Source organism: Eubalaena glacialis, chromosome 14 (genome assembly GCF_028564815.1).
Source record: "Eubalaena glacialis isolate mEubGla1 chromosome 14, mEubGla1.1.hap2.+ XY, whole genome shotgun sequence".
Taxonomy (NCBI): Eukaryota; Metazoa; Chordata; class Mammalia; order Artiodactyla; family Balaenidae; genus Eubalaena; species Eubalaena glacialis.
This window is the reverse complement of record NC_083729.1, coordinates 1,432,122-1,448,298: the sequence shown is the minus strand read 5'-3', so window position 1 is coordinate 1,448,298 and position 16,177 is coordinate 1,432,122.

The following is a 16,177-nucleotide window of genomic DNA, read 5'->3' as shown; positions in this document are numbered from 1 at the left end:
CATTTTGCAAGGTATTGCTGTAGTCGAGGCAAGAAATGATAAGGTCCAAGCCAAAGTCATAGCAGAGAGCATTGAAAGAAAGGAAAATATTTCATACCAGTTAAAGAATACAGCTGACAGGGCTTCCCAATCAAGTGATTAGAAAATAGATTAGAGAAAGTAGAGGGGGACAATTCTAGGACATACTCCTGGGTTTTTTATTTTAATAACAAGTTAGATAGTGATGTTTCTATATAAACATAGGAGATGGGGCAAGAAAATAATAATCAGCATTATAATATGCTTGTCTTAATGCATATAGTACATGTCCAGGTGAAAGCATCTTATGGGCAGCTAAGAGGGTGTGTCTAAAACTTTAATATAGCAACATTGAACGTAAGTCAGTATTTGGGAACTGTAGCCTGTAGGTGCTGATTGAAGCTATGTCTGAATATGATTACCCAAGATATATATAAACCGTGAGTAAATATAAAAACTCAGAATAGATCTTGAGAATATCAGCAATTAATTGTCAATGAGGGGTGGAGAGCAGAGAAAAAAAGAGGCAACCTAAGAGAATGAGGATCTAGAAAGAAAAGAGAAAAATGAAGAAAGAAGGAAATAAAGCATCAGAGGTAAGGAAAGCTGTCAACTCCCAAGAGGGTCTCTATCCTTTAGGTCGCCCATGACCTTGGGGAGGGTAAATTCCATGAAATGTGGAGAAGACACTAAGGTGCCATCAGTGCTCTTATTTTGTTTTGATTTTAAGTGACTTGAACATTTTTTAATAAAGAGGGAGAAGAAGTAGAACAGCAGGATCAGAAAGGAGTCATGGCCTATCTCGTCCCCATTTTGAAGAAAACATAAAGTCTCAGAGGTGTGAGATGCCTCGTCTAAGACCATACAGTCAGACAGCTCAGCTCCCCATCATGTACCTGCCCACCGGCAACTGTATTTGCTCATCTGGTTGGGATTTTGAGAATAAAATACAGCTTCTTGAAATGTCTTTCTTATTCACTTACTTAAATTGTATTTTAGAAACAAATCGTATCAAGGTTAGAGTAATCGTGTATTATTGGAGAGGATGGTCTTGGTACTAGACATTTGTCATAGGATCCTAAAATTTTTCCTGGATCAGCTGTGTGGCTGTGACAGTGAGACATGAAGCAGGTGGCAGAGACACAGATGATCTCCAGCCAGTCTGTTGTCTGGAGATCAGCGGTTTTGTGGTTGATGCCAGGCATGACCTAAATCCAGTGTGAGATAAGTTTAAATCACAGCTACTTTTCTAAAGTTTTTGACAAGCCTCTGAGATATTCACCAGCTCTTTCCTCATGGGTCAATGTCACCATAAGGATCCCATTGATAGCACTGATATGAGACTGAAGACACAGCACCAATGCTTTTTTCTGTCTTCATGAAGACTTAAGCCCCCTGGCCTCTTCCCTTCCACACACACTGTCGACTTATATCTGAGTAGCTCTCTGCTCCTTTCTCACCTGTTTCCTGCTATTCCATGTGCAGCCATTGTCAAGCTGGGTATCTGATTGGCTAAAATTTGAACTTACACTACAGGTGGTGCTGCAGGTAGCTGAGAATAAAGGTGTTACATGTACCTCTGTGATTGGGGTGCAACCCAGGCCTCCGTGAGAGGTGAAAGAACACAGTGTCTGCCAAACACTTGACAATGCTGGGTTCCCTTCTACGTGATTGACAAATATCAACTCATCTAACCCTTAAACAACCATATACGGTGCTACCGTCCCTGGTTGACACAGGGAAGAACAGGGCAGGAGTGATGCGGCGTCAGGTCAGCAGTGTGAGTTCATCTCCATGCCAGCCTGTGCTTAGTATCAGAAAGAGTTCTGTGCACATGGTGACTTACTATTTAAATGACCGCTGTACACCTGTTCCAGGTCACTTCCTCTCAGGACACCCTTCATTTCTACCCTCCCAATAAAAATAAAAACACTTTTTTACAATGCTATTGATTAAAATCATCTCTCGTTCGCTCACCACGACAGATTTTAGCAAATTATCTCTCTTTAAGCATTTCCACATGGTGAGTGGCATTAATAGCATTTAGTGATGGATCTAGACCATGATTAATAAAAGCTTCCAAGAATGCAGCTCTCATGTGAACAATGCAGAAGGTGTGAGGAATTTCAAATTCAAAGTGACAAAACATCCTGCATGCTTAGGTGCTCCTATATTTTTACTACATGACTGGAGTGTCAAAATTCCAGCTTCTTGTCTGAATATTAATTAGTATTTGAGACTCATTAAACTGGTTTTAGTGATTTATTTCATTCTGTAATTACATATTATAATTAGATTATCTCTATCAGATTTTCAACTTTCCTTTAATAAAAAAATGTTCAATAAATACAGATCAAATTATAACACACCATTTGAACTAAGTTATATATCTTGTTTTGAAATAATTGTACAATAGCCTAATGATGGGGTGGTATTTTTGTGTTTATATGAATACATATTTTCTAGGTGGTCAATGTGTCCCAGTGGTATTTTGGGACCTTTGTTAAGGGACATAACTGCTTCATGGTATTAAATTTTGACCTTCAGAATTCAGAGGAAAATTTATGGAATGGTACCACATACTGCTAGGCTATGTCATTTATAGCTATTCTAAAGAATGGTGCCTTCCCATACGGAAGTAACTCCTTATGGAAGACAGCCTAAAATGAGATATATGTAATAAACTGGAAGGAGAACCAGTTAATTATTCTCTGTCTTTTGTTTTTGTTACTGTACAGTTATGTGGACATGTGTGTATAAGCCAACCCAAAAAGCAGGAGTAAGTAGAGGGATCGTGCCCATTTATAGGAGATATTCAGATAATTCTGCTTAAGAAGAGATTGAATCTATCTACTTTGCTATAAATTGAGCAAAATGTCAGGGTTGAGTCCATGGATAAGGTAAAATAAAAATCATGAAACGGAGAGAGAGATCAGAGTTATTTTGCTCTGGCTCCCGGGACGGCCGTGCACTGGTGTTGCTTTGACCCGCGCTGGCGCCAGGGCCTGCGTGCATCCTCTGCCTGGCTCTGCCTCTGGTTCTCGTAGACGCTGCTCTCAGAGTCGCCCCGAGGGAACCCTGAACGTTTTCACTTGCTCTTTAGCGTGGGGAGAGAGGCAGGGTTTGGAGTCAGCAGTGGTTCCCCATGATTTGGGTCGACTTTCTTGCTAAAGAAATGAATACCGTATTTTCTTAAACATAAATGTGGACATATGGTCTGACACATGCTCTGAAAATGGGACAGAATATTTGAAGTCAGGTCTGTTCCAGTCAATCAGGACATATGGGCCCCGTTCAGAGTGATTCTGAATCTGAATTTCTGATTTGTTCTGAAGCCCAGTAGCCCCAGAATCTTTGGCTGCACGACCGACACTGGGGACCCACCACTGCCTACTTTCTAAGTGCCGCTCTTGGGTCCGGGGTGCCATTGCAGACAGAGTAAACAAACCCTGCCCTGTGTATTCTTGCCCAGAACCTTCTGCTGATGAAAATATACTGAATTTGATAGAAATTATTATTTTTCCATGTTTTTAGAGGAATCTTATGGGGCTTTCATGTGGGTTAATATTCTCAGCCTTGGGGATCTGGGCAAGAAGTTACCCGTGAAAGCGTGCCCTGCTGTTCATTTGGCACCAAGGAGGACCAGAGGGAGGAGCAGAGCCTCCCCACGAGATGGGGGCTCAGGAGTGATGGGTTTGGGGAAGTGGGCAAGGAAATTCAGCAGAAAGAATGTGGAGTTAAAGGCCCGCTTGTGATACAAGAAAGAGGGTGAGTGACCCTAAGAAAAGAGGAAAGTCCAGCGTTCTGGAACCAAGGAAACAACCAAAGGCTGTTGTGTTGCTGATCTCGAGGGTCTGGTCTGCGCACTGCACCTGGAACAGGATTTGTCCTTGTACCTGAGGAAAGAAGGAAAGGACAGGTGAGGACAGAAGGACCCCTCTCCCCTGTGTGCTGATTGAAAGGGGCCGTGGGCCAGACTGATGGTTACAGCATCACTGAGAAGGTGCAGGTCCTTCCAGACACCAGCTGGGGTTTGAAGCTGAGTGATGTTGGTTTGGCTGGCACATCATAGGAAATCACTGCCGCCGGGCTGGGGTATCCAGGGCTCATGTGCACAGTTGTAAGAGACAGGACACCCCCTGGACACCACTGCTGCTGTCTCTGGAATCCCAGAGAGCGATTTCAATGTCTGCAGAGTCTGAACCCTAAAGTTGATATTTTTGAGGCTGTATGTTGCCCTTCTAATTTAATAAAGTATGATAGGTTTTCTTTTTCACCCAGTTTAACTTTTACTTTTTTCTCACAGCAAGCTCTGCAAGGCAGCTGTCCAGCTTCACTGCGCAGCTCTCCTGGGGAACCTCATCCACCACGGTTTCCGCTGCTCTCCATGCACAAGGCTGTATCCCTTGATTTATATGTCCCCGCTCCTCTGAACTTCACTCCCATAACTCCCTATTTTACTCATCTCACTTGGATGTCTAAAAAATGTATTATTTTTATTCAAAATATTTACACAACCCTCTCAACGCACCAGTACTAAGCATGAAATCTCTGCTCTCGTACACTCTTGTGGGGGAGAAAGCATTGAATATGATTAAAAACATGAATTTATAATCACACGATTAGATGAGCCCATGCCTCCGTGGAGCTGCCTAAGTCATGACCGGGAGAACCCACTTTATTTCGGGTGGAGAGGACGCACTTGGAGAGCAGTGGCATTTAGGCTGAAGTGGAAGAAAGAGAAAGAGAAGCCACTCAGTTGGTGAGTAGGCATTCCAGGCCAGGAAGGAGCCTGTGCAAACACCTTTAGGGCTGAGAAAGAGCTGCTGGCTCAGGAATCGCTTGGAAAGGAGAGAGCTGTGCGGAGAGAGCTGAGGTTGGAAGGGTGGGCAGGAGCATGTCACTCAGAGACGCGGTGGTGTGTGGGCTCTTGGGTCAGATTTCCTGGACTCAAGACCCCAGCACTGCAATTTAGGATGAAAAGACTTGGGAAAATGTCCACATTGTCTTGGCCTGTGCTGTCCAGTAGGGCAGCCTCTTCCATGTAGAACTGCTCAGCATTTTAAATGGGCCAGTGCTGCCCAGGAACTGGATCCTCAGCTGTATTAATTCGAATTAATTTAACTTTAAAACCTGAGGCTCAGTTCAGTTGTTGGAAAAGTATTAAATGTGTTTAGAACAACTTGGGAATGTGAATCAACTTTTCAACTGTCAATTTTACGAAATCTAAATACAGATCAACTATTTCTAAGAAACTGGCCTCCAAGTTGCGACGTACCCTACGTGTAAAATACACCCTTCATTTGGAAGACTTCCTGCGGAAAAAGAATGTAAATATCTCATTAATAATTTTTATATAGATTAAGTGTTGAAATGGTATTTATGCATGGGATTAAATAAATAGAATATATTTCAAAAATAAATGTCACCCATTGCATTTTACTTCTGTTAATGTGGCTACTAGAAAATTTTAAACTATGTATGTGGCTCACATTATACTTCTAACAGGCAGTGGTGATGGAGACCTCAGTTTCCTCATCTCTAAAATGGGGGTGACAGTAGGGCCTATCTTGCAGGTTTATGTTCGAGATGAAGTGGTAACGCGTGTAAGTGAAGTATCTGGCACAGTGCCTGGCACATAGCAGACGTCTGGGAAATATTAGGCATCATCATTATTATAATGAAAGTTCTTACTGCTGGTGCTCTAAGTATTCTTCTCATATTCCTCCCTTGCCCTCTCCACATCCACTTCATCTCCAGGACTCGTCAATTTTTCCTTGTAAACGTTTCTCTCCACCTCGTAGCATCGCTACCTCCTCTGCTCCAGCGGAAGTCACTCTCATCTCCCACTCGGAACACTTCAGTTGCTTCCTAAATTGGTCTTCTTGTGCTTTGCCCCCATAATTCTGTGTGTTACATCCGGAGACTCTGTTAAAATGAAAATGTAAAACCATTCAGGGCCCCTTTGCTCTGGGGTGACGTGCCCGTGTGCTCCTCGCTGCCTGTCTGGCTCCACTGGCCACTGTGCTCTCTGTCTGCTCAGCCAGCCTGGACTTCCCACTTGTTGCTAGAAGCTGATCCCACTTTTCTTCTCCTGATTAACACCTGCCTGCCCTTCAGATCTCCACGCGAGTGGACCTTCCCATGAGTTCCTTCCCTGCATCTTGGAGCAGAGGTCTCTCTGCTGGAAGGCTTCCAAGCTCTGGGCTTTTCCTTCCCCACACTGTCCAGAGGGGGTGATGGCACCTGAAACCACGGATCCCCTCCATCAGAGTTTGAGGGGGAGAGATGCCACTTATCGCCAGCAGTGAGTCACCTGGCTGTAGCCTGAGAGCCACTGTCTGAACATCAATTTTTCATTGCCGAGTGATCAATTTGCCAAAAGCCAAACAACTGAAAATCAATTCAACAAATGACCAGTTCACCGAATGGGTTGTTAACCAAGAGATAATTTGCCAAGATACTGGGGAATTTCTGCACGTGTCTGTTTTGTTCCTGTAATTTCCTCTATTTCAACCCCAGCCCAGTCTCTAAAACCCTCAAATGTCCCAACCCTCAATCTGGTTATGCCAGTTTGTAGCAGCCACTTTGCCGCTGGCACAGGGGCAAGGGCAAGGTGGCGACAGAGAAGTGACAGGATGGGGTGAGGCTGCAGTTAGGGTGAGAACAAGGAAAATCCCCTCCGAGAGTGGGCGGCACACAGGGGTGGGACAGCGGCCATTGGCTCTAAGACAACAGTGACCTGGGAAGTCAAAGGGATTGAAGAAGGGTCGGGGGATGGGATGAGTGAATTGATAGATAACTAGTTAATTAATTCATGTAAAACACGTAGAACAGTTCCTGCATCATAAAGTATTAGCATTAATATATAGGACTTTAAAATATTACACCTTTATGTTTTTCTAAAGAGCCACTAATAACTTTGTTATATCAGTTAGAAATGTCTAACTGTTTTTTGTTGTTTTGTGCTTGATCTCTTCTTTCTCTGGAAGCTTTTCAGAATTGTCTTATTTGTAAATATACACTAGCAAGTTGTGTCTAGGGATGAGTGTGTGTTTCCTTCATCACGCATCTCAGGGTCTTTCAATCTGAGATCTTCATCTTCTGTTTTGTTTTTATTTTAGAAAATCTACTGTCATGAGTTCCTCAACTATTTCTCCCTCCAGTGTTTTCTTTCTGAGACATTTCTTTTTTATTTTTAAAGATTTTTTTCCCTTTTAATTAATTAATTTATTTATTTATATTTTTTGGCTGCGTTGGGTCTTCGTTGCTTGCACAGGCTTTCTCTAGTTGTGGCGAGTGGGGGCTACTCTTCGTTGCGGTGCATGGGTTTCTCCTCTCAGTGGCTTCACTTGTTGCTGAGCACAGGCTCTAGGCACGCAGGCTTCAGTAGCTTTGGCATGTGGGCTCAGTAGTTGTGGCACGTGGGTTCAGTAGTTGAGGCACGCAGGCTCTAGAATGTGGGCTCAGTAGTTGTGGTGCACGGGCTTAGTTGCTCCGTGGCATGTGGGATCTTCCTAGACCAGGGATCGAACCTGTGTCCCCTGCATTGGCAGGCAGATTCCTAACCATATGCCACCAGGGAAGTTTCAGAGACATTTCTTATCCAAATGTGCATGCTTCTCTTCTCAACCTTTAAATCTCTTAGCATTATGCTTCTATTCACTTCAGACTTTCCAGCCACCTTTGAGAAGAGTTCTTAAATATCATTTTCCTCCTCAGTATATTTTCCGTTAGATGCATTATCCCTCCCATATATTTTATCTATTTTTAAACAAGCATGTTAAGTATAATATACATATAGAAAAGGGAGTGAAACACAAATGAACATTTTGTTTATAAAACAAACACCCGAAGCTCCATGCAGCCTCCTCTGTAGTAATCTCTTTCCCCGTTACTGGTAGATACCATTTTAACTTCTGCTGTAACAGTTTCTTCAATTTTCTTTATATGTTTTTTCTCTTGTTTCTGTATCCCTAAGTAAAATCATCATCATCACCATCATCACTAGTTAAACGTCACCCAGGCACTGTTATAAGCTCTTTACCTATGTTAACCAAATCACCCTCACAACAAACCTACAAGCTAGCTTCAATTATTCACCTCATTTTACAGATAAAGACAAAGAGTCTTAAGTATCTTGCACAAATATGCCTAGAAAGTAGCAGAGTTGTGAGGCTACTCAAGGGGTTCTGGTTCTGAGCCCCATGAACTCAACTACTATGCTTTCTGCATTCTCGTCAGGACATTAGGTGGTCAGTATAGTGGGTGTTTTTGTTTTTTGTTTTTGTTTTGTTTTGTTTGTTTTAACTTCTTTTTGCTCAATATTATGTTTGTAAGAATCATCCATGTTTTTATGTATAGGTATAATTTATTTTTCATTTTCCTCTTAATGGACACTCAGATTGTTTCTAACATTTGACTGGTTTGGAAAATGCTGCTGTGAATATTCTGTACATGTGTCTGATGTACCAGTAATGGGATTCTCTAAGGTTTGTACCCAAGACTGAGATTGCTATATCATAGGAGATATCTGCCTATCTATTTCTCTCTCTCTCTATCTCTATCTCTCTATCAAGAAAGGATAGATAGAAAGAGACAGACAGACTGAGCGAAAAAGAGGGAATGACAGATTGTATCCCACTGTGCTGTTATCCACCCACGCTCACACTAGCAGCATATACAAGGGCTCAGTTCTCCATCTCCTTACCAACATTTGTAATTATTAGATTCCTAAGATTATAGGGTTTGTAAAGATATTTCATGTTGGTTCTAATTTGAATGTCCATGATAACTCATTAGGAGAAGCTCTGCTATATGCTCTTACTTATCAATGAATATTTTTCTTTTGTGAAGAAATATTTTGCCCAGTTTCTATTTTTCCTTTCTGATTTGCAGGATTTCTTTATGTTTTCTAGGTGATATTTCGTTAGCTATATGTATTGGAAATGTCTTCTCTAATTATGTGGTTTATCTTTTCATACTGTGAATGGTGTCTTTTGATAAGTAGTAGTTTCTTATTTTACTGCAGATAAATTTATCAATGTTTTCCTTTAGGGCTTGTGCTTTGACTGGCTTATTTAAGATATCCTTACTTCTCTAGAAGCAATGAATACATTCTCCCATATAGCATTTTAGTTTTCCTTTCACCCATATTAGGACTTTCATTTATCTTGAAATGATGTGTCTCTGTGTGTTTTAGGTTAATTTTTATATATTTTAAATTTTTTCTGTAAGTATTTTTAGAAATACTATTCTTTCTACATTGAATTAAAGTGTAATCTCTGTCATAAATCAAGTGTCCACATTTGCATACATTTGTTTCTGAACTCTCTACTCTGTTTTATTGCTATATTTGTCTATGCCTGCACCAGTTTTACCCTTTTGTGATTATTATGGCTTTAACATCAGTCCTGATGCTTGTAGAAGAAACCCCCTCGTTGTCCTTCTTCAAGAGCACTTTACCTCTTCTTGACTTTTTGAAATTCCATGTAAGTGTTGCATTAAGCTTCTGAACACACACACACAAACACACACATGCACCACAACTGTTGGTATTTTAATTGAGAAAATGTTAAATATCAAATAAGTTTGGAGAGTATTAATATCTTTGTTACATGGAAGCTTTCAATTCATGAACATGACATATCTTCATACAATTGGGTCTTTTTAAATGTTATCAATAAATTTTAGAATGTTACCTGCTGAATTCCTGCACTTCTCTAGTTCTAGTTAGATTTAGAAGGAAATCCAAAAAAGGAGAGGATATATGTATATGTATAGCTGATTCACTTTGCTGTACAGTATAAACTAACACAATATTGTAAAGCAACTATACTCCAATAAATAAATAAATAAATAAATAAATAAATAAATGTGGTTAATATTTTTGTTGATATTTTAGGAAATAATTTTTTCAATTTAATTCATTTATTCTTTTCTTAATAAAATTTAATTGATTTTTATATGGAATTTTATTTCAGCAACTTACTTGCCTAACATTTTAGTTGTTGTAAATTAAGAGAAGAATCTTTAGGATTTTCTATGTATGCAATCATAGAAAATGTAAATAATAACCTTTATGGTTTTTTCCAATACAGATACCTTCTACTTGTTTTTCTTGACACACTACCTTGGCTAGAATTTCTAGTAAGATATTGAACAGAAGTGGTGATAAGCAGAAAATTTACTTCATTTCTGATCTCAAATGTATATGCACATTGATTTCACCATTTAGTGTTAAAACAGAAAATCCCCAGGGCAGTGCAACTTCTAGCTACATAGACTCAAACTCCATACTAAAATTAGAAGGAAAGACATGCACATTTCCAGGCTAAAAAAACAAATAACAAACAAAAAAAGAACTATTTACCTCAGGCTCTGCTGTTCTACACAAGATATCTGGCTTTCAACAAAATATATAAAGTATGAAAAATCCAAGAAAAAATCCACAAACTGCAAAGAGACAGAATAAGCATCAGAACCATACACAAATCTGACTCAGGTGGTGGAACTATCAGACAAGAAACATAAAAAATAACTACATTTAATATGTTTCTTGTGTAAAAGATGGACAGTGTGCAAGGTCAGGTGGCTGAATTTTAGCAGAAAAAAATGAAATGACATAAACACTCACTAACAGAGATGAATAATGCCTTCAACTGACTCATCAGTAGAAGTGTCACAGTTGAGGAAAGAATCAGTGAACTTGAGGACAGTTCAATAGAAATTACATAGCTAAGACACACAGAGAAAAAGGAGTGACAAAAACAGATCAGAATGTCCAAGAGCTGTAGGATACTATCAAAAGGTCTAAATATGTGTAATTGAAATTCTAGAGAGTGAAGAGAAGGATAATGGTACAAAAGAAATGTTTTAAGAAAAAAATGGTTGAGAATTTTCTAAAATTAATAAAGACACCAAACCACAGATCTAAGGAGCTAAGAAAACACCAACAAGATAATAACCAAAAATAAACCCTCCAAAAGAAAAAAAAAACTGAAAAGGGAAACAAATTCATAATCATAGTGTAATATTTAAGCATAATTTTCTCTTTCAATTCTAATTAAACAAGCAGATTATTTAAGTAGGAACATAGAAAATTACTACACACAACAATCATAGAATACATGTTTTCTTTAAAGTGTTTATGAAACTTTTACCAAAACATATCAGTTGTTGGACAATTAAGCGAGCCTTATCATGTTTTATGTAATTAATACCATACAGAACGCATATAGTAACCATAGTTTGTTTTATTACTAATTTTAGTCTATTTATTCAGTGCTCTGTAATTTCCTTATGCACCAGAGATGCACATGGGATCCGAAATGAAAAAGTTCCATTAGCTTAGAGTTTCCAAGTATGGTCACCTTAATAGTTAATCTCTGAGAGACAGTCCTTCCAGAGCACTACTCACTCCCCCCACTCCAAGAAAAATTTTCACATTCTGTTACTTTATATGGTGCTCTTTCCCTTTTGAAACAGCCCAATCATCATTTAAGGAGTAAGATCTCCTCACCTCCTTTTGTGGCTTCTTTGTGACATTCCTTATGGCTCCCTGAAGCCACTGAAGTTAATGTTAATTTAGATCCCTGACCCTGTGCCTTGGGCTTGTATCTAATTGCTTACCTCTATGGAACTTGGCCACTGTCAGCCAGTATTCTAGTTGGCTAACATCTGAGAGAACTTAGAGATGATCTCACATAGTCTGTGCCACCCCTAGGGTCTCAAACACCACTTCAGGAGTATAAGCAGATCCTCAGATTCACACAGCCTGTAACGGGAATTCAGGCTCTTCACAATGAACCCCACATTGGGGTCATAGTGTATACTTTGCACTGACTTCATTCCCATAGTTTTTCCAAGTGAATAAGAATCAAAAGATACTCACAAAATGATTAAAATCTATTAGTGACTTAGAACATACTTCCTGGCACCGCTTACCAAGAACCTCCCTTTATTTCCACAAATAGTTTTTGCCTGACTGCCATCAGACTAGGAGAAAATGACCTGAAACTTTGGTGCATGGGTTGCTGTAGAAGATGCAGGCAGCGACTTGGATGCCTGAGCCCTGGTGGGGCCACCTCCATATCGCACATCCTTTCCCACACTTCCTTGTCTTTTGCAACATTAGGGAGTTTTCCCAGTTGGATGTCTCCTGGCAGTACAGCCTTCCCACAGTGATAATAAATGTGGGGTCGATTGCAGGACAGGGTTTATCAGCTCAACCCAGAGCTATCTCCATGTATCCCCTTCCTCTACCTGCGGCAGCTCTGGGTGCCCCAGCTCCCTCTGCCTTTGGTGTGGCCCCCCACAGTGTTCTTGTGATTAACTGCGTCCAAGAATATGTGTGCTTTCCCCCAGAACAGTCACTCCATTCTGTTTTTGTTAGTGCTGTGCTCAATTGCTTGTAGTTAGCGCTTTCACCTTCTTTATCCAAATTGATTTAATAGCATCCCAGCAGCCTTCAGACTCTGGGCAGCCTGAGACGAGCAAGCAGAACCCCCTGTAAACTTAACTCCCACCAGAGCATGTTTGAGCCCCCGTCCCCCCTGCTTTCTGCTCTACCTGCCCTCTATGTGAACCTACTTTTCTCATAATTTCATCTCTAAATTCAAAGTCATTTTATAGTCTCTTAGTCAACCACTGCTTGGTGTTTTGAAATGTAACATTACTTCCTCTGCAGATTTACTCTAAAGCCTGCAGCCCATCCAGAACGTGGGCAAACCCACCATCGGCATTCATCCTCTGCCTCACACCTAGGATGGGACCCCCTGGACTTCCTGCAGCTGGTCTCTGATGCTCCTTCCCCAAGACCATTTAATCTGGGTTTGACGTCTACCTCCCCATAGTTCCCCCAACTTCCACCAAGCTCCTAAGCTTCAGCATGAGAAAGTGACCATTGCAGAGTGCTTTTCTCATTCTATTGTTATCATGATGCAAGCAGTGCTATTTCCAATGATGGTTTGTGTCCTTTCATCAAAGCTGTCCCATCACTCACAGATCACCTTCCCCTCAGAGACATGATCTTATTTTTAGTCAGTTATATGTCATGAAATTTAGATGTATTTGCAAACCAACCACCAAAAATTCACTTTTCATTCTTATAAATGATCTTTATTAATTCTCTGTTCTCTCTCCCCGATGTTTCAATGGAAGAGCTTATGTAGAACACAGAGGGAAGGCTCCTTTCCTGGTTCTGGAGTCCTAGAGGCTTCCACCCAGGAGGTACAGTCCTGGACAGAACAGTTGAGACAACTTGGTTATGCAGTTGCCTGTATTACCTGGTCTTCTTCAGGTAACATATTTCTGGTGCATTATTATAAAAAAGTCTCTGACTATTGTATTCCCCTTATTAACCTCTTCTCCTTCTTGTAGCCTATTTAATATGGGCTTGGAGTCCAGAAGAAAATAAGGGGATGAGGAAAGAAGACAGGCACAGCCTCCTGAGAAAGGGTTGGGAGAAGAAGACCCACCCTGCTAAGTATTATCTTACTGTTGATGAATGTCTCCTCCATCACTACACTAAATTCCACAAGGATTTAGCTTGCCATTAGTTCTTCAGCCTCTAACCAGTATCACTCGTGGGAGAAGTCAAAAATATTTGTCACATGAATAAACTGGTATGTCCAGAATTCTTGAGAATTATCATTTGTTAAAGATAAATGTTTTTGTCTCCATGGTAACTAATCCTCTTCTCTCCCTCTGCCTCCTTCTACAAAACTTATTCAAGATGTATTACTGGAGTTAGGCTGCACTCTCCCTAATTTTCCAGTTGCAGAATCCCTACAGGATGATATAAAGCCTCCTCTAGATGTAAGAAGTCTACATGGGGACCCCATAACAGTTTTCTTTCCCTGAAACATATTCTGAGAAAGGTATTGCACAAACTTTGAATAATGGTTCCTGGACACCTAGAATGTAATTGTTTGGTTCTGACAACTTACACCATTAACCTTAACAAATAAGGGAATATTTCCAACTTTCTAGACAATTCAGCTAGTTTGATTTTCTTCTATGAAGACATGTTAGTAGAAAAACTAAGAAAGATCAATATTACTACAAACCAGGATTAGATGGTCATGTGGGCATGCATGGAGAGTCCTTGGCATCGGGTAAACATTTGATAAATGCCAGGCACCTCCTTCTTCTCACCCTGTTTCACTGGATCCACTAGCTGTCTAGAAGTGCTTCTGGGTCCAGAGAGCTAGAGACGCTGGAAAAAATCAGATAGATAGTGGACTCATTTGGAGGAAATAAAACAGTTAGTCACAGAGAGACCAGACCCACCGTATGCCTCTTTACCTGGGATTTCAGTCTCTTAGGAAATCAACTGATAAAATGTGCATTGTGTCATTCAAGGCAAGTTCCCTGGCTAATAAAGGTCCCTGATCAGCCATGATTGAATTGTATAAGGAACCTCGGGCTAAGTTTATCCTTCTGAGACCTCCCTGAATGGCAGGTGAATTAGGGTGGGTCTGCAGACAGTTCCCCATGGTACCCTGGTGGACTTTGGCTTTTATAAAATAACCCAGTAAGTTTCATGAAAGCCAAGAGTTACTGAGATAAGTTCTAATTCTGTTCATGGTTGATTCCTTTTTGAAAAAACAAAACAAAACATTCTTTATGCTGGAAGTACTGTTAACATCCACACAGCCCAACTTTGTCTTTTTATAGATGTAGAAACTAGGCTACAAAGGTCGACGTACCGGCTCTAGTTTATGGTTAACCAGAAGCAAAGGAGAGTTGGAACAACAAGACACCTGGCTTGTCCTCACTGCTGGATCCACCCCATATGCGGCCTCAGGGCCATGGTGAGAGAACCCCCCAATACAAAGACACTGTGTCCCATAAGTTTGTTTGGAAGCTGATGGCTTGGTATTTAGGAAAAGAGTATCCCATAAGCACAATGTTACAAATGGTAAACACATCCCACTGTCTGTCACCAAAAGCTCATTTCACCTGAAATGTGGCCAAAGTAGAATCAGGATGCTGAAGTACAGTAAGACTGGCAAGGATCTTGTGCAGTACATTGTTCTGCAAATTGGGTTTTCCAGAGAGCCCAAGATTTATTACTTTAATTCTAAAATATATTTTTAAATTTCTTTCATTCAACAGAGATGTTTTGAGCTCCTGCTGTGTGCTCACCACTCCTGTCCTGTGACGCAGGGGTGAACCTCACAGATGTCACCTTCCAATGTGGAGGGCAGAAAGTAAACTGGGTTATACAATATGTTAGAAACTGAAAAGTGCTGTGAGAAAAAATAAAACAGGAAGAGGGTGTGGGGCTGACAAAGGAGAAGATGCGATTTTCAGTGAGCTGTCACAGGGCATCCGTCACTGTGAAAATACCTGAGTATATGAGGAGGCAGATGAAGGCGAGAGGCTGCCCTGTATTCCTGTGTGTGGAGGAACTGCCGGAGGAGCAGCCAGGAAGCCAGGAGCTGAGGGAGCAGAGAGTGTCTGGTGTGAAACCAGAGAAGGAAAGAGAAGCCCCACCATGCAGGGCTTTGTAGACCAAGTGTGAGAATTTTGCCTTTTATTTTTAATAAAATGAGGGTCATTTCATGATTTTGGATGAAGATGTAACATGGTCTGTTGTTAGTTCTTAAGAGGATCATTCTGTTTTTTCTTTTGTTGCAAGTAGATTTTGTCTGAGAAAAGCAGGTAGGAAGACTACAAAGCTGTTGGGATAATCAAGTGAGACATGATGGTGGGTTTTCTAGGCTGGAAGTGCTTGATGTGGGAAGAAGTGGTCAGACTCTGCATGTGTTTTGAAAGTATATTTATTGATAGAGACTACAGGAAAAATAGGCTTTTGGTGTCTGCAATAAGAAAAAGCAGAGGTGCCCCTTAGGGAGCTGTGGAAGCAGGTCTGTGGGAGGAGGTGAAGAGCACACCTGCTTCGGGACGTGGTGATTCTGTGATGCCTGTCAGGTGTCCAAGTGGAAGCAGCAAATTGGTCATTTGAAAATATGGGTGGTGAATGTGACCAGTTAGTGCAAACATCTTTAAAAACCCTAGTGCGTGCATTTCCGTCTTTGTAAGCAGTGTTCCTGAGATGCTCTAACTGCTTCCTGATGACTCGAGGTGATCCTCACCCCCATCTCTGTGACACAGGAGATCCTCACTCTCTTATTATGTGGAGGGCTCTTCA